The following is a 26,713-nucleotide window of genomic DNA, read 5'->3' as shown; positions in this document are numbered from 1 at the left end:
TATGTGTGTATGTGTGCATGTGTGTGTATGTGTGTGTGTGTGTGTCGTGTGTGTGTGTGTGTGTGATGTTGGGGAAAGGCAAGAAAGCCATGGTGACCCACATGAAGGTCAGAGCACAAGAACTCTATGGAGTCATTTCTCCCCTTCCACCTTCATGTGGGTTCCACGGACCAAACTCAAGGTAAAGCGCCTTTGCCCCACAAGTTAGCCCTTGTCCTCAGGATTACTAATCAATGGTCATGAACACGGACGTGGTTTTCTAGGTCTAGGGTACCTCAACACGATTTTTCTTGTCTGATAATTCTAGGGATATGTGTGGGATAAACAGTGCCCTTTATAGATGGTAAATTTGCTGAGCAGGGAGTTGGCCACTAGAAATTGAGAACTTAGGTACCCTATACCTAGAAACCAATCAAGCTGAATTAAAGCCCTGGTTTTAATTTGAGCAAAGTATTCCCAGCTGGTTCCTGAGGAGGAGAAACCATGGGGAAACCATGTGGCAGGTCGTGTAGGAGACAGTGCCTCAAATAACCTGTAGATACCTTCAGGAGGAGCTGACCCCCCGGGGGCTTTTTTCGGTGGGATTTGGAAAGGGCAGCTCCAGGGGAGACCCCCCCCAACACCTACTGAGGTCACAGCTGCCACAGTGTTGCTGATGTCCACCAAACCTTCAGTGTTTAGCCTATAACAATACTGCCCTGACAATTAAGTGTGTCACATAGTGCCCGTAGACATGGTAAGCATGTTTGTGTCATTCCGTACTGCGCTGTGCCCTTCCTCATTGTTCTAGAGTGTACAGCTACTTGTTGAGACTGCCATGAGGTGCTATTTTGCTCCAGAAGCCTCCTCCATCTTAGCAGTCACCAGAGGCCATGGCAGGGTTGACCTCCATCCTCTAGATTTGTGTAAGCATGGTCTATGAAGTCCATACGATGGCAAAGGCTCCTGGTGGCTCATTTCTCAGATCACAACCCTGTCCTTAAGTGGTACACAGCTGCACTCAGCTCCTTCCCTAGTCCCCTCTTCTACACTTCTTCTCAGACAGGGCGTTTTCAACAGCCGTTGTGGTATTAGATTTAGAGAACACAGTCTGTTTGACACCAAGAATAACATGAGTACATGTGAGAACACACACATATATGTTTTTAATGAAGCAAAATGAGCTTGAAGAATTTCAGAATTCAGGAGACATAAATTCAAGGTCAACTCGATGTTTCATAATTTTTGATGTTGACCTTTTTTGTTTGGTTTTAAACCAAAATCTCCACCTTTTGACACTTTGTTAATAGTTTTTGTTGATTCAAAAGTAAATGTGTGCTGTACTGGGGCTCTTGGGATATTAAACAGGGCCTCAGCCACAGATCTAAGGCCACCTGAAGACAAGGGATGGAAAGGCCACCGTATCCATTTGGTATGACACTAGATGCTCTTCCAATCAGCAATTTCTTGGGGGGGAGGGGCTAGCTGATCTGGAACTTTTTATGTAGACCAGGCTGGCCTCCAACTCACAGAGATTCTCTTGCCTCTGCCTTCTGAGTGCTGGGATTAAAAGTGTGTGTCATCACTGTGAGCCCTTAGGTTCTTTTCCCAAGGAGGTATCATGGGGGCTAGACAGAGGTGCTTGAGAGCTCTGTACTCAGGAGAAACCCGAGAGTCAGCCTAAGGCAGTCAGGAAGAACAGGGACTAGGTCCAACCTGCGTGGCTGGACCCTGCCACTGACTCTGAGGAACTAAAGCAACTCTGACAGGTGGTTGAGCCTCTCTGGTCTGCAAAATGAGAGAAGGGATGGCCTGGACTTTGTAGCATTGTGACAATTCAGAGGTGAGTCCATGCAGAGTCTCTAGAACAGGGCACAGCACGTGACAAGTGTTGTTTTGTGCTTTGGCTGTGAACTGTCCCCCAAAGGCTCACGTGTTGAAGTCTTGGTCCACAACCTGTAGACTCAGCCACTGAGAAGTGATTGGAACATGATGCTTCTGACTGAACAATGGAGTCATTCTCTAACATATTCATGACTTCATGGAATCAGGGTGGCAGGGAGTGTTGATGGGAGGTTTGGGAAGTCAGACCTCACAGGAAGAACTGGGCCTTCGGAAGCATGTGCTGGGAGCCATAGCTTGCCCTGGTTCGTTGACTGTCAGAGGTCAACAGCTCAACTGCGTCCCACCATGATGCTCAGCCTCACCGAGGCCCAGAAACAATGGAGCCAGCGGGAACTGGGGCCTTTGAAACTGTTACCCAAAATAGGTCTTCTCTTCTTTAAATTATATTTTTCACAGTGACAAAAAGTTTAACATGTTTATTATTAATCTCACTTGGGTAACATGTTCTGTGTAAGCAGTTAGAAATTCTTAAGTTATGTTCACCTGTGAACGTAAGTGGGGAGGGTGTGCAAAAAAAGACCCGAGAAAGGTCTCTGTATAACCAGGCATTTATATTTTGTTCTCAGAGAATGCTTAACTAGTTTCATACTGAACCCCAAAGTCCTACCAGGCTTTGACCATCCGTTTAGAAAAGGCTTTTTTCCTTTCTCCCCGTTTTTCTCCTTTAGTTCGGCCTCTGTCTTGGTTAAATCAGGGCCGTGGATTAAATGAGCCATGTCCAGGTAAGTCTCTCCATTCTCAGAGTCCATTGTTTTCCCTGCTTCACGGGGAAGAATCCAAATTTTCACCCAAGAGCCAGCCTTTCCCTTGCAAGTCTCAGATCCCCAAAGCCACGTGTGATTTGCGTCTCTGAGTGAGAAGGAAACATCCAGAAAGAGGGACGGCAGCTCCTCAGCTCAGTGCAAATTAGGATTGCTGCCGCTTACACGGGAAAACGAAAGCCAGTTCTTCAGTTTGCAAACCAACTTCACAGGCTCACTGTAGGACCCTGCTTGGAAATCGTCTGAATTTACAGCGTTCGCCGAAGCCTCCTGAGTGTTGTTTACAGTGTTTGCTTCACAGGGAGGAGGATGAAGGTTTCGGCAGTTTAGGGAACAAATGCACACACACAGGGAAGCAAGCAAGCAAATTATTTAATGATTATTTTTAAGAAACATGTCACTGTGCAGGGAAAGTGTTTGGAGAGGCATTCAAGGCCCATGTCACGGTGTGACACCTCTTTATTATCACTTCAATGCAGCGAGTCCAGGGGGTAGAAGCAGAAACTCTTACTATTTCTGTCTTCCATGTAACACTTCATACAAAAATAATGACTTCAGTCCTCAGAGCCCCACCCTAATATTTTAGAAAATACCATGTTTATGCCTGAAAGCAGCACCTTTTCGTATCTCAAACATTTGATGTGCTGTTTGCTCAATGATATTGGAAGTACATTTATTTGGACTTCCTGGTAGCTATCAGTTAGGCATTCCTCCTCGTGGTCAACCTTTAAAGAGGGCATCGCAGTGAGAGAAAATACAAACGCTCAACAGGAAGGTTGTTTCCACGTGGCTGTGCCAAGTGAATTTTAAGTTCCCCTTTCCACCACGCAGGCCTTGCTGCGGGGCTGGGGGCGGATTAACGCGGTTCGGATACTTCCGTGTATCAGAACACGGATTTGCAGACAACAGCTGCAGCAAATTCCCCTGACTGAGAAGAATTACAAGTATTATCACCTAGATCATTAAACTGGGTTCATAGATTGCACAATATCTCCAATCAATTCATCTACGGGAACTCGAAGCCAGCTGGACCCCCTCAGCGAGAACTTGACTTAATTGGCCAATAAGTGGCTGAAAAGGTACATGCTATTTGATCGCATTACCAAGTGGGCACGTGATTACAGTTTGGAGCAGCGTGGAGGGTGGACTGCAGGTCAGCCCTTTTGGGGAGGGCTAAGTTAATGTCCACTATTAAGCGCTACTGTGAAAAATGGTGGTTTCCTTGGAGCTCAGATGGGGAAGACGGTCCAGGTCAGGCTCCGGCTGATGGAGTGGGCGAGAGACACACATTTATCATCTTTTGGCCTCATTTCTGCCTTGGTAATAGTCTACACTAACCACTCTGCTGTTGCCTGGCTTCCTGTCTCCTTTTCATTTTTATTGGCATAACCTGAAAATATTGCCCCAACCAATGAATCTATCTGGAAGGAAAAATCACGTCTCCCCCAACAGTGTCCCAAGAGCCCTTTCTGCGGAAAGGTTAAAGAATTAAGAATTTGTAGAAAGCCCTGTTTGTACATATATACAGACACGCATTCTTTCTCTCTGGCGACTGAAGCATTGTTTGCATATTAGATGGCTACCTCCTACCAACACCAGCTAAGGAAATGAGCGCGTCACATCTAAGTATGGGACCAGATTGCTGGCACACATACAAAAAAAAAGCCCCGTGTTGAAACAAAGGTTTCTTAGAATAATGCTACTGTGGATTTGTTTCATTTCAGCCAGTTTGTCCATGTGCGCACACACAGACACACACACACACACACAGACACACACACACAGACCAGAGAGCTTTTGACAGATTAGGTTCAATATTTTGAGCTAACACACCTGCAACAGCATACTATCACTTGCATTATTGGTGTTACACCATAGCAGGTATTATTCGGGGTCCCAAGACAAAAGTTTCAGTGTGCGGTAATCGCATGGAAACATACCTTTTTAGTAGATATTTTTATTAAACATTATCATTTTACAAAATAATAGCTTATCTTGTTTTTTCCCAAATTACATATTTGTTTGTTTGTTTAGTGTGGGGTGGAGCGTACACACTGCGGTGTGTAAAAGTCACAGGGCACCCCAGAGGGACTGGATCTCTCCTTCCACCTTCTGGCTCCTGAGGACTGGACTCGGGCCGTTGGGCTTGGTGGTAAGAACCTTTGGGCTCCATCTTGTCACCCTGCATTTGAGCTTGTAAGCGCACGAGAGGCTGGGCAGTCATCAACTGCAGCCTAAGTGATGGAACAGGCTGTGAAGCTGCCTGGTGTTTATCAGCTCACAGATGCCGGTCACATTGTTGACGTTGCTCTATGCATTTGCTTTCGTAGGTGTGATCCATGGTTCAAAGACTTCCTAGTTTCTGTGTCCTTTGTACTGATGTGCTGGTGTGTGGTCTGTGCTGGAGCCATCACCTTCGTGGCAAGTGGGAACTGTAATATCACATGTTTACATGTTTACTTTGTACTGACAGCCCTGGCTGCCCTGAGCTCGCAATGTCACCGAGATCGGCCTGCCTCTGCCTCCTGAGTGCTGGGATTAGAGGTGTATGTTACCATGACCAGCTGAAGTCTTTTAAGACCAAGAGGCTTCCAGCCAGGTGTGGTGACTCACACCTTTGGCTCCAACACTCGGGAGTAGAGGCAGGCAGATCTCTGTGAGTTTGAGGCCAGCCTGGTCTACAGAGTGAATTCCAGGACAGCCAGGACTATACAGAGAAACCCTGTCTCAGAACAATAATAAAAACATGGTTTTTTTCTTGTATGTGTGTGTCTCCAGTACTTGGTATATCCCTTATAGTCAATCAGCATGAAGGAATAAATATTACATATAAAAGACGCCTTTGTCTGTCTGTGTGGATGGACCAGCACAGGCTCCCAAACTCTTGCCTGTCAGAGAATCAGGATGGCTCAAGAGCAGACTTGGTAATATTCCATTGCTGTGCAGCTCCATCCCTTTCCCCAAGGTGCTCCTGGGCTCCGGGTGCCACCACAACCCATCATCCCAACGTCACACACCTTCCCCAAGCCTCTTGTTTGTCATCCTTGGGTCGCCATCCTTCATTAGATTTCCTCCATCTTCTCTATTTTCCTTAATATTTTCATGTCCCTGTACCATCCCACCCCACTTAACTGGAAGGCTCCCTGAAGGCAGGAAAGAGACCCCAGCTGACCATTCTCAGTGGCTAAGAGATTCATGCTAACTGTGTGTCAAGCTAGGGGATAACTAGATAGAAACCTTTCCTTTTATAGAAAAAGCAGGTAGCGTCTACGGGGAGCCTAGCTCGATCAGCGCCATGCATGGAGGTGACTCACAGATCTGCAGCATGCAGGATCTAAAGCTAGATTTTTCTGCACCCAAGTCTAAGCTTATGTTGCTGTGTTATGTAGGCAGCTTATAAACCCCCAGCTTTTCAGAGACTTGGTTGTTTTTTTTTTATTACTTAGGTCCCACATCTTCCAAGGCCGAATGAAAAGTCAAAAGTGCCCCGCACATATGTATTTTCCCACTGTCTTTCTTTCTAAACCTAACTGGGTCCGACTGGTGAGAAAGTTGTCCCAACAACAGGGTGACTGTAAATCGACATCTCCTCCTGAAAGTCCCACGCGCACTGATTTTCTGAACAGGCCCTCTCACCTCCGCACCAGCTTCCTGCTTCTAACATCTCCCTTCAGCGTGATCTTGATGGAAGCTGAGGCAGGGTGGGCGTAGTCTTCGCAGCCCTGGGAGGACCACAGCAGCCCTGGGAGGACCACATTGTTCCTCTCGCTTCTGTGTGAGAGGAAAACAGCCCTCGGATGGAAGAGCCCCGTTTTCGTTCCTTCTCCTCTCCTTTATTCCTAGAATATCTCAGTGAAGAGTTAAATCGGGGAACATGGGACCAGTGCACACATTTTTCTCGTAGCCCGAGATCTTCGGGGTGAAAGGGCAGCACTGAATTAAGCATTTAGTATATTCAAAATCCGTGACCCAGAGCTGCTGTCTGAAAGCATCATTGATAATAGGGCTGGGAGCGCATTACGCTTTGCTGGTACTTATCTTGCCTTGGACAATCAACTCGGGAGTGGTAATTATCCCACTAGGAAAAGTGTCCCATTGTCTCACTAGTCTTCACTGGCAGGAACTTCCCTTTCCCTCTCCTGGCTGTGTCCTTTCTCTGCGGGGCCCATTATTTCTCATTTAATTAGAAGCACTTGATATTAATAGTTCTTCCCTCATCATTTATGTTGTTTTCATTTAAATAATTACACAACACAATGTGCCCACTCCCCATAGGCTGAGAATCAGGGCTGCAAACCCCGGGCTCTTGCTTTTTCATGAAGGACAAGGCTGAACTGACGATGAACTTGGGACAGGGACGTGTGAAGACACATGGTCTTCTCTAGGATCAGCCAACAGGCAGAAGGACGAGAGGAAACTCCCCAAATGACTCAGAGATACAGTTGTTGGGGTGAGATAGTGAGGTGCCATGCAGAGACTGGGGGTGCAGGGCAGAAAAGACAGGGGTGCCTTGCCCTGAAGGCCTGCAGTCTAGACTCTGAGAAGAGAAACTTGGTGTGTGCTGGTTTGAGGTTTGGCTTGGTGTTTTGTTTTGTTTTGTTTTGGGTTTATGTTTGGTTTCATTTAGTTTTGGTTTGGTTTTGGTTTTGGGTTGGTTTGGATTTGGTTTGTTTGGTTTAGGTTTTGGTTTGGTTTGGGTTTAGGTTTGGTTTGGTTTTAGCTTGGTTTTGGTTTGGTATGTTTTTTGTTTGGTTTGGTTTTGAGTTGGTTTGGTTTGGTTGATTTTTTGAGACAGGTTTAACTATGTAGCCTTGGTTGACTTGCAGAGACCAGGTGAGCATCAAGCTCACAGAGATCCGCCTGCCTCAGTTTCCCAAGTGCTGGGATTAAAGGTTTGTGCCACCACTGCCCAGCTCACTTCTCTCCCTTTTTAATTTCTAAAATTTACTTATGTGGGGGAGGGGGCTTAGGAGGATGTTTACATGCCAGCGGACAACTCGTGGAAGCCAGTTCTCACCTTCTATCATGCGTGTTCCAGGCTCGTGGAAGCCAGTTCTCACCTTCTATCATGTGTGTTCCAGGCTCATGGAAGCCAGTTCTCACCTTCTATCATGCGTGTTCCAGGCACTGAACTCAAGTCATCAGGCGTGGCAGCCAACACCTTTACCCACTGAGCCATCTCAAAAGCTCAGGGCCAGATTACGTGGAGAAATGGAGTCTGACCACATCACACAGAATAGGCTGGACCTCATCTGACTGTGAACTCTAAGAAGGGTTAGGCCTCGTCAGATGAAGAGAGACCCTGCCCACTTACTCAGGGACTCCAACATCACTATCAAGTTATTGTGATGTCAAATACACACTTGAGAAAATTTTATGTTCTATAGATTTACAATATAAGGAAATGGCATTTTGATACTCGCACTTTTGAATATCCCCTGTCTTTTACCAGAAGTATCCGAGTAATGAATGATTCCGGGCCTCATCAACCATACTTTGAAAATGCATGTCATTAATTCTAAAAGGAGAGGACTTGTGTTTCTACAATATGATGTCACAGAAGTGAGGCCACACTCTAAAGCACCAGGATGTTTGGCATCATTTTAAATATCCTGAGCTCAGGTACCTCCACAACAAAGTTTTAGGATGAGTCTCGAATGTTCAATATTTTTGTCAAAAACAGAACAGAACGTCTAATGGGAATTATTTATGTTGTGGATAATTTTAATGTCTCCAAGCCCTTCTCTTGTCTCCTAAGTGTGGTTAACAACAAAGACTCTAGTCAAAATTTATTGGCATAGACCTGTGTCACATTGCATAACCTCGCTGAGCCCAAGTTGCTTCACCTGTAAAATGGTTCAACATCACAAGGAAGTTCTGCAAGCAAACTAATGCATGGAAGGACCCAGGTCCATAGCAAATCGTACCACTGCCTGCTGCTGACCGCTGTCTGGAAGGACTAGGGCGGTCATACAAGAAGCCATCTGTGATCTTCCATGTGCTGTCCTGGGTTCATGCTTCCCCCTGTGTGGATTCTCACATGGATGCATGCTGACCTTCAGAGAGAACAAGCCGTTCCTCACTAAGCTGGGGTATGATGATTAGAACCCACTATTGCTTTACTGCGCTAATATGTATAAAATAAATAAGATCTGTATCTCACACCAGCTATGCGGTAATAAAGACATCCTCTGTTTATCTGACCATCCCTGCCATCCCTTATGGGCAAGACTTATGGGGCTAGGTCTTCGTATCTTTAAAAGAACCCATGCCCAGTAAACAACAGTTCCCTGTCCTCTCGTCTCTTCCTTCTGCTCTCTCATTTCCGAATACTTTTTGAAATACTTCACGTCACTGAAATGGTAGCGCATTTGTCTTTCCGTGACTGGCTGATCTTTATAGTACAGAGTCCTCCAGATTCATCTGCACTGTAGCATCTGTTAACATGTTTGAATAATATTCCTAATAGTCCACACTTTGATTATCCATTCGTCTATTGACGGATGTGTGTTTCTTCCTCATTTTAGTTGTGGTGTCAAATACCTGTTTGAGACCCTGGTCAAGACCTCTGAAGACTCTGTCGTGTAGAAGGCTGGCATCTGGAGCACCAAGACTTACTGGGTTCTGTGCTAAACGCTCTCCAAACTACATGTGCTATCTCCAGAGAGCACACCTAGGCTTGGCGCCTTAGACACTCACTCTGAAAACTGTAGGCAGTATTTGAGCGTGCTCCTTAACTTTAGGTCCACGATTTTAAAAATAGTTTCGCAAGCAGCTCATCTAATGCTGGCTCAGTGAAGGGGACCATCTGCCTTGCGCCCAGTGCTACCCTTCAGTGTGCCCAAGGAGACACCCGTGTGCCAGTGGTGTGGAAGTATCTATGCTTTGGTGCCCACAGAAGAGCATGGAGATGGCCCTGTGGGTCACTGTGGCTCAGCTGCCCGCTGCAGGTCTGGATCCCCGTGGGGAAGACTGCAAGTGGTACCTAGAAAATTGGTTGGGGCACGCACGAAGTCTTTCATCTTGCAAACTGGAACTCCACACCCACTAAACAAGAAATGTGCTTCCTCTCCCCTCTACCCCACCTCACTGATTTCTGAATGTGTTGTTTAAAGTACTTCATGTCAATGAAATGACCCAGCATTTGTCTCTTCGTGAATGATTTATTTTACAACATGATGTCCTCAAGGGTCATCGACACTCTGGCATCTATCTGTGGGCGTGGAGGCATGCGGGAGGAAGACCTCACCCGACCCCACTGACCACAGGGTGGCCTTCCTAGATTATCCCACCCCGAGGCAAGGAGGAGCAGACTTTAAACCCTCCTACTGAGAATTCTTTTCTGCAGGATGTCTGGGCTTGGAGGTGAGAGGACAGAGGATCTGCTACCCAAGAGTAACCCAGTCCAGAGCCTCTGGGCTAGAGGGATGGGGAGTCAGCTGAAAGGACCAGAGCAGTAGGTCACAGTGGCCCCGGGACTCTCTCCCAGGTTAGTGCTCCAGCAGCAGCAGGGTACATGTACCTCCTAAGCTGCTGGGAGCTCATCTGGCCCATTTCCTGGATGACAAATTAAGCGGTGGAAACAGGGGCAAGGATTGGAAGGGAAATCATGCCCGTGCGCCTGCTCAGCTTGGCAGCAGCCCAGAAGCCCCTGTACCACACAGCACCACTTCTGGGGTCCCTTACTTGCAACCCTGGGATTTTCAGTTTTTCAAAGAATTTTCTCTATGCAAAGGGGTGAGGGAAAGGGAGCCAGAAAATAGTCTAAAAAGCACATTACCAGGAAATTATTTCTACCATGTTTACGACTGTTCTTAATGTTTTATGAATATGCTAAAAGAATGCCAGGGCATATTTCCTTGGGCACTCCAGTTAATTACTTATTCCGAGTGCTTCTGCTCTGTTCCTTTCGAAATGTGTTGTGCATTAATTCTGATTATGTACAAAAACCCACCTGCAAGGAAAAACTCTGAATCAGTAATGCTGGTAAAATGAGCAGCCTCCTGGGGCTGCACTGGAGAGAGGATACTGGACAGAATTAGAATCTTGTAGCTAAGGCTATTCATAATGTCATTAACATAAAGGCAATTAAATGAGTTTTTAACCTACAACCCTTTATTGTTATTAATGAACATTAGAAAAACACAGGAGATAAAATTGGTAATTATCTCTGCACCAAGCTATGCAATAATGTGTTTAAATATAAAAACAAAACAAATGATTATTGTTAGTATTTTCAGTAGCAGAAACCCCAGGAGCGGCTCCGTCATCTTTAATCACATGAGCCCACACCAAGAGGGTTAATTAAAGGAAGGCTTTACCTTCACAAGCCCGGCTGTTCAGTTTAATATGGAATCAACAAACATAAATGTAAATTTGCAAAAAACATGTCCCAAGCAGTCGTTTCTGCCTGCGGGTTAACCACCTTTACAGAAATACAGAGCGATTCCGTCTGCCAGACGACAGTCCACGGCTCCAGAATCAGGTTTTTCCTTTCTGGAAGAAACAAAACAAAACAGAACGATTGCATCATGCTTCCAGAGCCCATTCTGAGAACAAGTGAATAAATCCAGGCTCGCTGCCTAAGCGCGCTGTTCACGGGAAGAAACACGCGTTTGAGAAAGATGCGCAGATTTTGAAGCCATGCTGAACGCCATTTCGGAGCTCCACGACCGAGAGCCGCCGGCTTGTGTTCGTCCTTTATGCAAACTACAACATCTCCACAACAAGCCAAGCCAGCCTGGGTGTGAGGATGCAGCGGCTAATGGCTGGTGAAAAGCCTGCATCTAATAATAGTTCCCCACTAATTAATTCAGTTTGTATATCTTACCATAGAAAACGGGGCTATCGAATCTGGTGTAATTTGTTCTAAAGCAGTTTCATTTCTGAACCCCGTTTCGAAGTGACGTATACTTCGGATTTGTCTGTGCAGTGGGGCTCAGGGCAAAGGACACTGCACAGACACAATTCTCGGAAGCAGGGTAGCCACACAACGGCCGTGTGGCAACACCTTTCATTTTCACTTGATTTTTCCCACAAATGAAATCTTTTACGAGAGTCTTTTATGAAGCAAAACAACCGCAGCAGCGCTACTTCTGTTCACGTACTACTTTACAGAGCCATCCTGTAAACTTGGGGTGACACCAGCGTTACCTCTGTTCACATACTACTTTACAGAGCCATCCTGTAAACTTGGGGTGACACCAGCGTTACCTCTGTTCACATACTACTTTACAGAGCCATCCTGTAAACTTGGGGTGACACCAGCGTTACCTCTGATCATGTACTACTTTACAGAGCCATCCTGTAAACTTGGGGTGACACCAGCGTTACCTCTGTTCACGTACTACTTTACAGAGCCATCCTGTAAACTTGGGGTGACACCAGCGTTACCTCTGTTCACGTACTACTTTACAGAGCCATCCTGTAAACTTGGGGTGACACCAAGAGCAAAGTGATGCCCTCACCCCATGTCCTTTCACAGGCCCGCTCCATTGTGAACGTTTGGTTACAGGCATGAGGCTTCCCTGCCCACTGGAAAGTCTCCTTCGGGGTCAGGAAATGCAGCCTGGTACCAGGTCGAGAGTTTAGACAGGAAGTAAGGGGGTTGGCGGTATTCTTTCCTTGGGTGTTGATCGTATCACTAGAAGCTCAGAATGTAAGGGACTCAGAATGTACGGCCCGGAATGAGTCAGCCTCACATGGTAGACACCTGACAAGATTAGACAGATGGATCAAGTTATCCAGGCTGATGCCGAAGAGATAGAAGAGAAGACCCTCAAGTCTCTCCAGAACAGCGTTCAGAAGGAGGGTATCACAGTGTGTGCGGGTGACGGGCAGCCCAGCAACAGGCAGTTGTGAAAGGCCAGGCCCCGCACACGCAGCACATGCGGAGGAAAGCCAGATCACAGGGGCTCCGAGTCTCAGAAAGCTCATGGCCACTGGCGCGGTCCCTTCTGCACCCCAGACTCCAGACACTGTCCTGTGAGGGACCAAGTCTCCTTGGAATACCTGTGTGCCTCAGCAATAGACTTTAGGCTGAGAAGCAAAGGACTTCCTGCCATAGGCCAGGGACGGGTGTGCGAGAGAAGAAGTATTCATTAAAATCATTTGCATTTTCAACTTCCATTATTCCTGACCCCTCGGAACAGGCTGCCCGGCTGGTGCCTCTGCCATGTGGCAGACGGAAGCTGGAGGTCAACCTCCGGCTGTTAGCTAAACAACTGGGAACTACAAGCACTAAACTTCCCCCTTTCTCGGCACCCTCCCTGGCTAGTAGCCACCCCAAGGGCGCCCTCAGGGGCTGCAAATTTTCTCCTGGCACCTCTTCTAACTTGTGAAAATTCTAGAGGCCTATGAAGAGACTGCTTAGCAGAATAGGCCATATGTGGGGCCTTTGTGATCCGACATCAGGCAGTGGGGGGGGGGGGCAGTGGCCGGAGCTGCTCTATTGTGCACCTTGACTTGTCTCATTCTGCCCTTTCGTGGGCTGCTGTCAGCAGGCCTGCCATAGAGAAGGTGGCCAAACGGGGAACAATGGCGAAGCTCACACAGCTGGAAAGTCGCCTCTCAAAGACCTCCAGGACATAGCAGTTGGTCCTGCCAGCTGATGGTTGATCTGGTGAGGGTGGAGCAGCTGGAGCTGGGGCAGGACTCTCCAGACCCACTCTGCAGGGCTGGGGGTGCGGTGGGGGAGCTATCTGCCCACTGCCATTCCTGCCTGTACCCCACAAAGGCTGGGGCCCCCACCCCAGCTCCTCCATGTGTTCGGCGGGGGGGGGGGGGGGGGGGGGGGATGCGGACTTTGCTAGCCACGCCCACATCATTTTCCCATCACGTTGGAAAAGGTGGACCGCAGCCCTTGTTCGTAACAAGGGAAACATGAACTGACTTGCAAGTGTTCTCTCCTGGACAGTGTCACAGGCTGTTAAAGTGCAAAAAATTACCTCAAAGTAACTAGAGTTGGCCCAGTGGTTAAGAGCACTCACTGCTCTTGCCAAGGACCCACACTCAATTCCTGGCAGCTACAGGGTGGCTCACATCTGTTTGTAACCCTAGTTCCAGGAGATCTGGCACTCCTGTGACCTCGGTGGGGACCAGGCACATGTACGCTATATGCACACACATACAGGCCAAACATGAAAGGACAAAATAAATTAATCTTCTTAAAAAATAAAGTCACTTTAAAAAATAGTTGAAAACCATGTGATGGTGGCACTTGACTTAATTAATCCCAGCATTCAGGAGGCAGTGGCAGGTGGATCTCTGAGTTCAAGGCCAGCCTGGTCTAGAGTGAGTTCCAGGATATTTAGGACTACACAGAGAAACTCTGTCTCTAAAATAAGTTGAAAATAGGGTGTGGTGGCACATTCGTGGACTCCCAGCACTCAGGTAGCAGGACAAGCATCCTCAGCTTTGTGCACAGTTTGGGTTATATACAGGTTATAACAGCCTGAGTTATATGAGACTCTGTCTCAAAAACCAACACAAAACAAGCAAAACACCAAGCAATAACAATCAAACCCTTGTTAGATGCCGTCTGGAGTCTCTACAGTTTGTCTGGGTTAAAGGATGACCATGAGGGATGTTGAGTGTGCAGCTGGGTGCTGCTCAGTGGTTAAGAGCCTGTCTTCTCGAGGACCAGGTTTGGTTCCCAGCAACAACGCCAGGTGACTCTCGGCCTCTCCTGACTCCAGTTCCAGGGCAATGCGAGTCTTCCAGCTTCTGTGGATACCTGCACTCACGAGCTCATAATTTAACAGAATAAAAACAAAGGACGGTGAGTATGGTATTTAGGCTGTTGTGAGTTTGTCACCCACATCCCGACACCGACACCATTTAGAGGGAGGAGGGAGGTTAATTGTGAGCACATCTTGGGTAAACAGTGACTGTGAGTCTCCCTCAGGGCCTTACCTCAAGCTCACAAGACCCTTTCAGAGTGAAGAGGAAAAGGCAGAGAAGCAAATCTACTTTCCCAAACACCTATCATCAGTCTGCTCGCTCTCAAGAGGGAAACACCTGGCAGATCCTGACGCCCAGCAAAAGACTATGGGCTGTCAGGGGCAACTTTTACACAGACAGAATACCAAGGACGGCTGTGTGCAGGAAAATAACCCCAGCGGCTGTGAGGCCCGTGGATGCAGACAAGAAGACTTGGAGGGCCGAGTCCCGAGAGTCTGGTGAGGAGGCTCAGGAAAGGGCTGACAGATGCTTGGCCGAGGAAGGGACAGCAGGGACGGACAGAAGGAAGCCACCTCGAGGGGCTGTTCTGAAGTAGAAATGACAAGATTTATCCAATTCAAACTAGCTACGACATCACCCATTTTTATCTCTCATCGTCTCCCTCGCTAAACCTTCAGAGGCCGTGAGGACATCACACAGATGTTCATAAGGATGTGTCCTTGTGCTTTTCACAATTCCCCTCCATCGTCTTGTTCTCCATGGTTTCCATTACCTACAATGATCTGAAATATTAAACAAAAATCTGTAGCACAATTAATAAAAACCCAGAGACAGAAATTGGGGTTCAACTTGAAGGTTAGAAAAGCAAAACAGGCAGCCACTGGCTCTTACCTTGACATCAGTCTGAAATGGCGATCCTGCCTCCCAGAATCTCAGAATGAGACAGTGTGTTGAGAGCTGCTTCCTCTTGTTTTATAATCTTCTCTGGTTCTGGGATTAAAGGCCTGCACCACTGTCATTAAAGTGGTGATTATTCTACCCGGTTTCTATGGCAAACTAGTGTGTCTACTGGGATTAAAGGTGTGTGTCACCACTGCCTGGTCCGTAAGGCTGACCAATGGGGCTGTTTTACTCTCTGAACTTTAGGCAAGCTTTATTTATTTATTAAAACACAAACAAATTATAACTACAAAGTCTCCAGAGATATTAATGTTTTCAATCATGCACTATTCTCAGCTAAGGCTAAATTTCATGCTGTCTGAAAGTCCACTCTCTTTCTAGCCTGTAGGGCAGTATCCACCCATCTGCGTAGAAGCTGTATATATCATCGGACAAACTGCTGTCCTAGGGCAGGACTTGCATTCAGGTAAACCTCTAATTTATTTAATAAATGTTTCCAAGGTCCCAGAGTTATGATGACTCTGGCCATCTAGAGACACCCAAGAGAAGCTGTCTTTGCTTCGTATACATGAAAAGGTGAAGAAGAGGAAAGGAAAGGAAAAGCTACGTACCGAGGTCGCTAACCTCTCTCACAAGCGTGACCCTACTGCCCATGCCATTGCACAGAAGGCTCGGTGGGTCACAGGGACTGGACTCTTAAACTGACCTTAGGTTATTTTGTTTTCTGTTTTAATGTCCAGCATGGTAAACATTCATATATAGTCCACACAAGCCTGCAGAGAGAGCTCTGAGGGTGGACAGGGGTATCGAGACCAAAATGTTGACAAATCGTCTCCGTAGACACTCTCCACACCGTGCTGAGAGTGACCCGCAGTAACTTCCCACCTTGCCTGGCCCTTCCTGTCGTCTCCACACTGTGCTGAGAGTGACCCTCAGTAACTTCCCACCTTGCCTGGCCCCTACCGTCATGTTGGCACAAAGTCAGGCCGTCCCTGGTGATCTTACTTCTCTGCAGATCTAAAGTCATCTCTTATTTGCCGCTAATGAAAACTACTTTGCTTACTGCACCGCCACCATCTAAAAATGTATTTTCTCAATGTCTCTGCAATATTATGCCTCCTTAATATGAACCAGTGTCCTAAGTTCAAGAACTTGGTCAGCAACACAGCTTGCGTGAGTCCTTTGTAACCCTGCATTGCTTAGATTAATAGTTTTATTTCTTAGCTTAAAATACTTATTTTTATTTTTAATTATGTGTATGCATGTTGCACAAATTCTAATTGGTCTTAATAATAAAAACCCAGAGTCAGTTATTAGGACAAATGCTGAAAGGTCAGAGAAGTAAAGGAGCCAGCCACTAAAGTTCTTATCTCTACCGAATCCTTAGACAAAATGGGTGATCCTGTCTCTAGGAATCCTCAGACTGAATCCTGAGCCCCGTCTCCTCCCCACTTACATCCTCTCTCTGCCCAGCCATGTCCCTTCCTGTCTCCACCTCTCTAGTGCAGGGATTGAAGGTGTGAGCTCTGTTTCCCAGCACTCGGGAGGCAGAGGCAAACAGATCTCTGTGAGTTCAAGGCTACCCTGGATTATGTGAGATTGATCCAGTCTAAAAGAGAAATAGAGCCAAGCAGTGGTGGCTCACACCTTCAACCCCAGTACTTGGGAGTCACATGCCTTTAATCCCAGCACTAGGGAGGTGGAGACAGGAAGGGATATGGCTGGGCAGAGAGAGGAATATAAGGTGGGAGGAGACAGGAGCTCAGTGCATTCAGCCTGAGGATTTGTAGCGACAGAATCTTGCCTCTTGGGTCTGAGGATTCGGGAAAGGTCAAAGCCTCTCTAGTGGCTGGCTCCTTTACTTTCTGATCTTTCAGCATTTACCCCAGTATCTGACTCCAGGTTTTTATTATTCAGACCCGTTAGAATTCACGCTACATATGCATGTGTGTTTATGTGAAGCTACGTGCATGTGAGTGTAGGTGCCAACAAAGTCACAGTGTGTGGGATCCTCTGAACCTGGAGTTACCGCCAACTGTGAGCCACTCAGTGTGTGCTGGGGACCAAATCAGGTTCTCTGCAAGGACCATAAACCTCTTAACCCCTGGGCTTCTCTCCAGCCCTGTATTAACCCTTTTGAAAGTGTCCGACAAATCAGATCTTACTCTCCTTCCAAACAAGATGCCATCCTTAGGACAAACCGTCCCCCATCAGGCCCACCTCACCTCTAACTGATCCTCACACAGAATCCACATTTTCACTCTGAGCTTCTTCTAAGCCAAAAAAGATAAGTAGTGTTGACAGCATTCATTCTTGGTTTCCTATGAACGGTGTATTTTTTATCCTTGCAAACTACTTGGTTTTCCTTTTCATATATATGTGTGTGTGTGTATATATATATATATATATATATATATATATATATATATATATATAAAATTTTATTTTATATGTCTGGGTATTTTTCCTGTATTATGTCTGTGTACCATATGCACACACTTCTCTTGGAGGCCAGAAGAGGGTGTCAGATCTTGCAGAACTGGAGTGGCAAAAGACCGTGAGCTGCCTTGTGGGTGTTGGGAATTTAACCCAGGTCCTCTGGAAGAGCAGTTAAGAGCTTAGCCCCTGGGCCATCTCTCCAGAACCCTTTCCTTTGCATTTTTAGTTTATGAATACTTTCCTTTTGGTTTTCAAATGTGTCCATGAATTCACGTGCATGCACATATGCATTTAATATTTTATCCATCACCTCTATGTTTGGAGGTGAGTGATAATTTTGGGCATGCTTTACCCACTGCGCTGACCTGCAGGCCTAAGCCTTCATCCTCAGAAAGGAACCCTGGGATATTTTTGCTATAACCTGAAACACTCAATCTTTCTGATTCACCAAAGCAGACCTAAACTGCAAAATACTAATTAGATTTTTGTAAGAAAGATGCTGAATTAGAGCTAAGCAATGCTGGCATTGGATTGGCTCTTGTGAACTAAGCAGAAGTATTTCATTTAAGCGTATGGTCATGTAGGTTAATTAAAATGTTCTCTCTAGAAATATAGCCCCCAAGACTCTATGTAATTTAATAGGCTCTATGTTCACGCAGAGTGAGAATGGCGGTTTCAATATTTAATTCTTGCTTCATAAACTTCGAAGGCTGAGAACACATCCTTCCTAACTTGTGAATGTTCCCTATGTCAGGAGCAACTCGCCGAAGGAAACTCAAGTTGCTAGGTAACTTGGGGCCTGTGGAAAGCTGCTGATAAAAATGTATTTAAATCAGATTTCTGGAGCAGATGGGCAAACTGAAGTGGAAAATGAATTCAAATGCTCTGATACTGGCTTTTCCTGCCAAAACTAAAATCTCCTTGCCATGTAGCCTTCTTACGGCAAGGGGTGGGGCGGGGGGGGGGGTTAGGTGGCCTTGCGTAGAGAGCGCCACGGCCTGTATTCTCCACAACAGGAAGGCATCTGAGATTTGTGAGGTAAATTACACTTCAGCGACTGGGAAAGCTCCATGAAGAATGAGTTCTGTCTGAAGGAGATGTAACTTACAAGGCTTGGGAGAAAGAAGGGCTTCGGGTGTGTACCGAGGGCGGACGTGCCATAACGCAGCTATCAACATAAAATAGACATCTGCTGTCTGAGCTCAGGCAGGTGGAGAAGGCGTACTCCTTTCTCAATGTCTTTTGTGTGTGGTCAGAGATATTGGGGGCTGGTGGCCAGAGTGACAGGTCCAAGGACTCCCACAAAACCTTTCTCTGAAGAAGAGACACCTACAAAACTTATCTCTTCATCAATTCTCTGTAACCTGTCAGAGTCAGTAAATTCGCACAAAATTATCCAAAAGAAATTTTAGTTGGACATTAACTGAGACAGGAGGACCACTTGAGCTCTGGAGTTGGAGGCAGTCTGAGTAACTCAGTGAGGACTCCCCACGGCAGACAAGCAGAGGGAGCCAGTAGTTAGTGAGCTCAGAACCAGGGGACACAGAACGTAAATTCTGGAACTGATACCCCTCTCTGGAGCATTCCAGCAAGAGCAGACAGCAACGGGAGGCAGATGGAAACAGCCATGGTGTCTTAGCGTTTCTATTGCTGAGATGAAACACCGTGACCAGACATTTGGGGAGGAAAGGGTTTGTGTGGCTTACACTTCAGCATTGCTGTTCATCAGTGAAGGAAGGCAAGGCACGAACTCAACGGGGCAGGAGCCCAGGGGCAGGCGCTGATGCAGACAGAGGCCAAGGTGCTATTTGCTGGCTTGCTCCCCATGGCTTGCTCCTGTTTGCTTACAGAAACCTGAAACCACAGCCCAGGGATAACACCACCCACCATGGGCTGGACCCTCCTCACTGATCACTAAACGATCAAATGCCCTACAGCTGGATCTCATCAAGATGTCTCCTCAGCTGAGGTACTTTCCTCTGATGACTCTAGCTTGTGTCAAGTTGACACACAAAACCAGCCAGCGCAGTTGGTGCGTCAGGGTCCTGCTGGACAAGAGATAGTACACTCTGAACGGGCTCCGCCCCAGCTTCCCAACAGGCTCTGCCCCAGCTTCCCAACAGGCTCCGCCCCAGCTTCACCTGCGTTATTTTACTGAATCATCGCAGCAAATCTACCTGGAAGTTTTTGGGTTTTATTTGTTTTTCCCTATTTGGTAAGTGGAAACACTGAGGTCCTAAGGCACCTCGGGAGAAGCACATCAATGGGTGTCACCGCTGCCACAGGGTCGCAAAGCTTTGGCGGCCACTTTCTCAGGAGACTTGGGGTCCTTGGGAGAGAGTGATATAAAGGTGGAGTATACAAAAGTGGAGTAGACGTTGGTTAAGATTTTAGCAAGAGCTGTCAAAATGTTAAGCATACATGTCAGATGATTCAACAAAAAGAATATTTGTAATAGAAAAAACCTTGGAAATATCATAAGTATTTATTAAGGGGGGGGGTTGGACAATTTCTGTTTAGACTACATAATACTATATACTCTTTACAATACTATGCTCAAAAACTTCTATTTATTCAGTAAAAACAATGAGAAAAATCTATATTGATATATGAAAAATACTTCTTCATGTTGTTCAACAGAAAAGTAAGTTGCAGAGAAGAGCGTGTTTGTGAGCTGTGTGGAGACTCACAATACAGTCTTCTCTGAGGAAAAGGAGGTGTCTAGACGGAGACCTAATTTGTTGCTGTCAATGGTGAGGGGAAGGGAGTGGCTCTTGGTAGGAAGGAGAGGGAAACTGGTACTTTGAACTCTGAGCTGTTCTCAGCTCTCTGATTTTTCTCTAATAAGTAAGGATGACTTTTGTAATGAAAGGAAGCATTTTCAAGAAAACCCTTTGAACTTAAAAAATAACGGAAGGGTTTTACAACAGAAAAATGAAGTGGGCCAGGATCTGACGGGAGGCGGATGATGATTATGGAACTAATGATGGCCAAAGGTCACCTGTGTCTTCATGTTAATTGCCAAGGCAGAGTCACAAAGAGCTTGAGCACTGGAAAGAGTGCACCTTGAAGGCACAAGACCCAAAAGGGAACTTTTCCTGGTGTTTTGGATAGCTTGTCAAACCAACACCCAAGGGCTTTGATTTCTTCTCAACTCTTTCTTGAGTTGCCTAGTACCTTCAGTATGATGGCTGGGTTTACGTGAAGCCAGCTCAGATAGGAAAAGAAGTATTCATCTACCACCCCAACCATCACTCACACCACCAGCAACAACACCACCCCATCATCCCCCCACCCCTATTACCCCACTACCACCACCACACACACATACTATCCCCCATCACCCCACCACTACCACCACACAACACACTATCCCCCATTACCCCCACCACACACACTATCCCCCATTCACACACACACACACTATCCCCCATCACCCCAACACACACACTATCCCCCATTATTTTCAACATACACACACACACTATCCCCCATCACCCCCAACACACACACGCACACATTATCCCCCATCACCCCACCACCACCGCCACCAAAACTTGGCTGCAGGAAACCATTCAATCCTCTGGCTGCATGGAGGTTGGCCGTGACAGCTGCAACCCTTTCTGCATGGAAACAGTCTCCCCCCCCCGATGCGGAGGCAGATTGCATTCCCCTGGCTAATCCAACCATACGCCACAGAAACAAGAAAAGGTTCAAACTAGCCATACGTGCTGTGGATTCTAAAAGGAAAGGAGCCTACCTGTAAGTTAGGGGTCTCTTGGTCGCTTGTTTGCCACCGCTTTTTCTGATATTGCCAACATGGTTATTATTGCTTGGCTAGATTTCTCTGCTCAAAGGCCATCCGAGAACACTTCCGGCCAAAGATGGCAGAACAGTTCTTGTAGAACTTCCTTCAGGTCCCTAGCCTGGGTGGGTAGGATTAGTTTATCTGTTTTCATTCAAACACCCAATGTCTATTTGGTTTGTACTGGACAACTAGCACATACCTGTTTAAAAATACCCCAGTACCTAATTATCTGAGTTACAAAACTCAACGCTGTCTTCCAGTCACGCTCCTCTTAACAGGCTTTGAAGGTAAATCAGAAACCATGATGACTTTCTTCATATTGTCTCAACACACTTTGTATTTCAACTGGTACAGCAATAAGCAGCTGGACCCAGGCATAAGAAGGTAAGAGTCAGGTCTGACAGTGAATTTATCATGCTCTTGATCCTGAGATTCCCCAACAACCTGCTTAGTTGTCCAGAGGAATTTGCTTAACGATGTCTACCCAACCCAGATCTTCAAGAAACTTAGTACTGTTTGGACAACCTTTGATTGATAAGGAAAGATCCTGATGGGTACTGTGCCTATCTTTCATTCCTTGGACAGAAAGTCTTGTTGCACATTTGAAATGCCCACAGCTCTGACAAGCTTGATAACATCCATTCTTACAGGTTTCCTCTCTAAGGAGGTGTGGGGTAGGTCACATGGATATACTCAACAAAGCGAGACACAGGGGAGGAGGACTTTGTGAGCAGCTCCCACAGTGACTCTTTAGAGCATCAACAAGCAAGGAAGGCTTGTCCTCTGGGGGACAGTAGGTGTCTCTTCCCATGACGACGACTCTGGAATGGTCTGATCATGATGATGGTGACAGGCGGGGTATCGACAGATAGCTGTACTATGTGAGGCCAGACCACCACATAGAAAAGGGCTTTCTCTCTTCGCATTGCTATCAATGACTTACTCATGAAACCCTTGTGAAGACAATTGGCCTTGGTTTCTGAGTAGAGCTGGGGTCTACTGTAAAATGGAGGTACCCAGGAGTTCAGAGGTGTGTGTGTGTGTGTGTGTGTCTGTGTGTGTCTGCGTGTTTGTCTGTGTGTGAATGGGTCTGTGTGTGTCTATGTGTATATATGTGTGTATGTATATGTGTCTGTGTGTGTCTGTGTTATGTATATGTGTCTGTGTGTATCTACGTGTGTATGTGTCTGTGTGGTCTGTGTATGTGTCTGTGTGTGTCTATGGGTATATATATATATGTCTGTATGTGTATGTATGTATGTGTGTGTGTATGTGGAGGGGTACTTGTGGGTTGGGGTCAAAGGACAACCTCATGGATCCCTCTTGATGCACATTCTGTCTTTTGTCTGGGACAGGGTTCCTCTACGGCCTGGAGCTTCACCAAATAGCTGGCAAATGAACCTCAAGGTTCCTCCATTGTGAGAGGATCACCGGTGACACCCACTCTGTATGTGGTTCCAGGCATCCAAACCCAGTCATCATACGAGACAAGCGTTTTACAGACAGAGCCATCTCCCAGCCTCCAGGAGATGTCTTTTTGGTGACAACTTCAGTGCCGAAGAAGCATTATATATAAATGGGCAACTGCGGCAACCTCAGTCCAGAAAGGCAAAAGAAACCCAGTGTCCACGGCCTTTAGAAAAGCTCTCCATTTGCTGGGCACCAGGCTAGCTAGCTCAGCTGAGGCATCGGCTAGAGGGTGAGGGAAACCATGGAGGGATACTAGATGGTAATCATCCCTTAGGGTTCAGCCATCTGCAGCAATAGGGAATGGACCTCATTGCCCTCACCTCATACTAAGTCTTGAAGGCTCCTTGAAGAAAAGCAGATCCGTGTTAGGAGCTGGGGTACCGGGGGGGGGGGGCTATCTAAAAATAATCATCAGGGAAGCACGCTCTGCCCCTGTGGTATGGGCACATAGCTTTACAAGCCACACGGGCACATGAAGTAACATGGCGGGGAAATGAAGCAGAGGTTCTGAGCTGGACCATGGTTACCATGGTTACTGTGTGGAGGAACACCTGTGGCCAGAGGGCATGGGCAAAGGGGATGAGAGGAGGCGAGGGAGGAAGTTAGTGGATCTGGGCATCGTCTACAGAGTCTGAGGAAAGGGCAGAGGTTCCTGTCACTCTGGGAAGTGGCATGGGAGGCAGAGAATGAGAGGCCACTGAAAGATGGTGTTTGGAATCACTTCAGATGGGTTTTCCAGGTGCAGAGAACAGTTGAGCAACAGGTCTTGAACTGAAGGTTTGTTACTCTTCAGGGCTGACTCGACGCTGTGAGTAAACCAAAACAAACCTCCTCTACTTCTTCTAGTCCTTCCTAGAGTGGCAGGCGGCCAGTGAGGGCCGTGGGCACACTCAGGAAATGTTTATCATTTGGACTTGGTGAAGAACTAGTGAAAATAATGTCCCAACACTGAAAACCACAAGCGGTACATGGTCTCCAAGGCCCGGCCCACCATCTTTACCCAGGTAATTTAGGCACACACATGGGAGTTTTGATCATCTCAATGACCCATCCAGGTGAAGTTAGTCTATAACTAGCAGGGCAGTGGTGGTGCACGCCTTTAATCCCAGCACTCGGGAGGCAGAGGCAGGCGGATCTCTGGGAGTTGGAGGCCAGCCTGGTCTACAAGAGCTAGTTCCAGGACAGGCTCCAAAGCCACAGAAACCCTGTCTCGAAAAACCAAAAAAAAAAAAAAATCCGAGACTAGAGGAGGGGAAGTTACTAAATTGTTAATGGCCACCATAATATAAGGTCAGAGCCTTACGTTTGGACTGCAGAGCCGGCCCTCACTCCGGGCAGCAGCTACGCTCTCTGGTGGCCTTGATTTATACTCATGACTTTTCTATGAAAAAGAGCTAGTGTTAACAGGCTTGAAAAGCCACAATTGCCTGGAAGAAAATAACAAAGGCAGAGATTCTATTTGTTTATTAATGTGTCCTAAGTTAGAAAGATCCTCCGGCTCCCAGAAGGTCCTCCCATCCGATGGCGAGGGTGGGTGGGTGTTTCATTCTGAGTGCCTTTGATGATGTCTGCGTTGGCTCTCCTGCTGTGTGGCACTGCCTTACCCATACTTTAAAAGTCATTAGCGTAGTTGCATCACCGAAGAAGGAAAGAAACAGCTGTGTGATCTACCCATGAGATAAAGTTGTCTGCCCGGCACGAGCTCAGCCTTTTTCTTGTGCTAGTTGTGAGCCCGTCCTCATGCTGGGCAGGAAAAGCTCATTACTGCTCTGAGTAGCCGAGAAACGGGGCTGCAGAAAGGGAGAAAGCAACCAAAGGCCCAGAGCATTCCCATCAAATTGTATATTGAAAAGCCTAACGCTGGGCCGTGACCAGAGTCACACAGCAGCCATTTTCTTAGCCTCCTTTTACAGTGGGATTGTGTGGATACGGTGACTCGTGAGCTGGAGCATCACCACTGGTGTCAGACACAAGTCATGGGCTGGGTGGACACAAAGAAAGATGCTGGGGTTGAGGATGTGCTTGTCATGCAAACATGAGAACTGAGTTCAAGTCCCCTACAGCAGTGTGCACCTGTAATCCCAGCACTGGGGAATGGAGACACGGGAACCCTGCAGTTCACTGGAAGCTAGTCTATCCAAAGCTCTGAGTTCAAAATTCAATGAAAGACCTTGTCTCAACAAATATAGTGGAGAGCAATCAGGGAAGATACCTTTGACTTCTGGCTTCACACACACACACACATGCACGCACACACACACACGTACGCACGTGCGCACATGCACACACACACAGGTGTGCTCACAACGCACACATGCACACACAGGTGTGCTCACACACGCACACACGTACACACAGGTGTGCTCACACACGCACACACGTACACACACACACACACGCACACACGCGCGCGCGTGCTCACACACGCACACACTCACATGCACGCACGCACACGTACGCACGTACGCACATGCACACACATGCACACACAGGTGTGCTCGCACACGCACACACTCACATGCACACACACGTACACACATGTGCACATGCACACACACACACACTCACATGCACGCACACACACGTACGCACGTGCGCACATGCACACACACGCACACACAGGTATGCTCACACACGCACACACGTACACACACACACGCACATGCATGTGTGCTCACACACCCACACTCGCACACAGCAGCACTCGGTCCAGACTGTTCACAGTGTTCACGTCTGTTAAATCTGAAGCTCTTTTGAAGCACAATGGAGTACCTACACCCCAGAAACTCTGTCTCGCTTTGGACCCTGCACTTCCCCGCCACTGTTTCCACTTCGGTCTTTTTGGCTGCCTTTGCTGTTTGCTTTGAAGAACTTCTGCCACTGTGGCTGGTGTGCCCAGTGTAAGTGGCATTTCAGCGTGGATCTCCCTAGGTAGCAAGCATCCTTGTCTAGATTAATGTGCCGGTGGCATATGGTGCAAATGGCCTGTCGTAGGGTCTCAGACTCGGATCAGACTCTCTGCCAGGCTGCTGGCTGCTTTGGCACAGTGCCTACGGCCCCAGTGCCCGAGGAAGGAGAGTGGTGTTGTTGGGAAACTATTTAGAATAAACTTTCTTGTGCAAAAGTCAGAATCTGGCTTCCCTCCTCCCTTCGTTTCTCTCTCCCCGCTGGTAGCAGTGTTATAAAGAGATGCACTGGGCTGGTGAGGTGGCCCAGCAGGTAAAGAAAGGCTCACACCACTAAGTCTGATCCCCGGAGCCCACATGATAGGAGAAATGAGATTCCCATAAACTGTCCTCTCACCTCCACATGGGCACCATGGCAAGGACATGCAACACACACACATACACACATATACACTACACATACAAAATAAATAAATGTTAAAAAGAAAAAATGCTTCAGTAAACTCTTCAGTTTACCAAGCTGGACTTGGATGAAACCATTTCTTTATTCTCTTGTTGTCCCCTCATCCCCACTGGGAGAATTATGTATCAACGGAATCCAGTATTTGTCATAGATGGACTGCCCTCTGCTTCCTAAATGCTGGATTGCAGTCCTGCACCCCCATGTAGTTGATACTAAGTCCTCTGTGTGTGCTATTCCATCCCCACATCATACGAAGTGTGTGCTCCTGTTATCTGCAATTTACCAATAAGAAATTCGAGACCAAGAAAGTTAAGAAACTTAGCCATGATTCACAGTTGTGCTGCAGAAGACTCCAGGAAGCCTGACCCAAAGCTCAGGCTCCTGACTGCCAAGCTGTAGC

Source organism: Microtus pennsylvanicus, chromosome 12, assembly GCF_037038515.1.
Source record: "Microtus pennsylvanicus isolate mMicPen1 chromosome 12, mMicPen1.hap1, whole genome shotgun sequence".
Taxonomy (NCBI): Eukaryota; Metazoa; Chordata; class Mammalia; order Rodentia; family Cricetidae; genus Microtus; species Microtus pennsylvanicus.
Note: the sequence above shows the minus strand (reverse complement) of the source record.